Source organism: Mandrillus leucophaeus, unplaced genomic scaffold, assembly GCF_000951045.1.
Source record: "Mandrillus leucophaeus isolate KB7577 unplaced genomic scaffold, Mleu.le_1.0 Scaffold252, whole genome shotgun sequence".
Taxonomy (NCBI): domain Eukaryota; kingdom Metazoa; phylum Chordata; class Mammalia; order Primates; family Cercopithecidae; genus Mandrillus; species Mandrillus leucophaeus.
In genome coordinates, this window is record NW_012102610.1 from 901,678 (window position 1) to 904,101 (window position 2,424).

Here is a 2,424-nt window from a genome sequence, read left to right on the forward strand (position 1 = left end):
CAAGACCAGCCTGGCCAACATGGTGAAACCCTGCCTCTACTAAAAATACAAAAATTAGCCGGGCGTGGTGGCGTGTGCCTGTAATCCCAACTCTGGGGGGCTGAGGCAGGAGGATCGCTTGAACTTGGGAGGCGGAGCTTGCAATGAGCTGAGACCATGCCACTGTACTCCAGCTTGGGCAACAGAGCAAGACTCCATCTCAAAAGGAAAAAAAAAGTTACAAACAAGAAAAGATAGAGGGATAGAATGAACCCTTTAGTGTTGGGTTGAAATCAGATATCTCAGTATGAACTTGTGGGTTTTTTTATAGATAGAGATGTATGTGTGTGAGAGTTAGTGTACACATACATATTTTATAGCTTTGTCCTCTGAGAGGACCTAGAAGAAATGACATCTCAGTAGCAATGAGCATAGCCAGAACCCAGATATTGGTTTCTAAGTACCACTTTCCAATAAAAGGAACCAGTGCTCCTTAGAAAAGTGGATGGTGATTATAGGGTTAGAACAGGGAAAATATAAGATAAGCCTAGAATATCTTTTGTTATAAAAATAAATAAATAAAAGAAAGAAAGGAAATGCTCCAAAAAGAATAGGGGCTTATCAAAGGAACATAGGAGCCAACTTGAAGGAGCTCTCAATGGGCAAACCAAGAGCAATTTGAGGAACAAAATAAATAGTAATGTTATTGGATTGTAACCCAAAATACAGAATGAATATACAGGAGACCACATGTTTATTTGTTGATTTTTAATTTATTATTATTATTTTACCTCTGAACTTTTTATTGGCCTCCTGCTCCCCAAAGGGTACCCTGCTTCTGCTGGCTTAATGTTTCAGAATTTTGGCGTTGTTGGTCTCAGACACCACTTTGCCATCAACTATCTGGCGGGTGGTGGTTTTCTGGATGGTGTGCATGGTGTTGCCGCTGTCCAGGGCATCAAGATTGAAGTCCTCACCATCTTCCAGCAGGCAGCAGTAGGTGGCAAACTCAGCCTCCAGCTTGACCTTGATGTTCAGCAGGGCCTCGGACTCCTGGGTCTGGCTGTCCCTCTGCCCGAGTCAGTGACAGCTCTGACTCCAGGTGCAGCAAGATCCCATTGAGCTGCTCTATCTGCAGGGTGTAGCGGGCCTCCACCTCCCTCAGGCTGTTCTCCAAGCTGGGCTTTAGATTTCTCATGGAGTCCAGCTCAATCTCCAAGGACTGGACTGTATGTCTCAGCTCTGTGAGCATCATCTCAGCAGCTCCAACCACGGCAGACTACATGGTGACCACTGTGGTGCTCTCCTCAATCTGCTGAGATCAGTACTTGTCCAGTTCCTCTCGGTTCTTCTGAGACAGCTTGTCATATTGGGCTTGGATATCTGCCATGATCTTGGTGAGGTCCTGAGATTTGGGGGCATCTACCTCCACGGTCAGCCCAGAGCTGGCAATCTGGGCTTGTAGGCCTTTTACTTCCACCTCGTGGTTCTTCTTCATGAAGAGCAGCTCCTCCTTGAGAGCAACAATCTCTGTCTCCAGCTGCAGCTGAGTGACATTGGTGTCACCAGTGACTTTGCAGAGCCCATGGATGTTGTTCTCCACAGACTGGCGCATGGCCAGCTCTGTCTCATACTTGACTCTAAAGTCATCAGCAGCAAGACGGGCATTGTCAATCTGCAGAACGATGCGGGCATTGTCCACAGTATTTGCGAAGATCTGAGCCCTCAGGTCCTCGATGGTCTTGAAGTAATGGCTCCAAGTCTCTGACCTGAGGTCCCTTCTTCTCCAGGTGCTCCCAGATTTTGCTCTCCAGCCTCTGGTTCTCGGTCTCCAGGCTCTGTCTAGGTAGGAGGCCAGGTGGTTGTTCAGGCTTTGCATGGTCTCCTTCTTTTTCTGGATGCCTCCCATTCCTGCCAGACCCCCAGCCAAACCCGCGGCCAGGTCCCCGGACCCTATGCTGCCCTGGAAGCTGGTGGAGCGGGACACAGAGATCCAGGAACCAGAGCCCCCAGCACCTGCATAGACGCTGACCATGCTGCTGACCAGCTGGGCGCCATAGCTGCGCACCTGGACAGAGCCCAGGGACTGGTAGTTGGTGGAGAAGGTGGAGCGATTGCTGAAGCTCATGCTGTCCGGGGAGGAGGGCGAGAGGACAGGACTCAGCTTTGCCGACTACCTATTCTTATTTTTTAATAGAGATGGGGTTTTGTCATGTTGCCCAGGCTGGTCTTGAACTCTTGAGCTCAAGTAATCCTCCTGCCTCGACCTCCCAAAGTGCTGGGACTACAGGCATGAGCCACTGTGCCTGGCCAGAGACCACAGATTTAAATAAATAATTGAAAAATAAATAAATGGGGGAGAAATGACCATATCTTCCTTCCAGAAGAGTTTTAATTAATAAATGTAGAAGGAGACTGGATGCAATGGTGCACTCCTATAATCCC

The 2,424-nt window shown here is 48.5% G+C and overlaps 2 pseudogenes; both read right to left on the bottom strand.

The window, feature by feature from the left end:
• Positions 1–825: 825 nt before the first annotated feature.
• On the bottom strand, positions 826–2,141 carry LOC105542179 (annotated as a pseudogene).
• A 229-nt stretch (positions 2,142–2,370) lies between these two features.
• Positions 2,371–2,424, bottom strand: part of LOC105542211 — a 1,183-nt pseudogene continuing 1,129 nt past the window's right edge.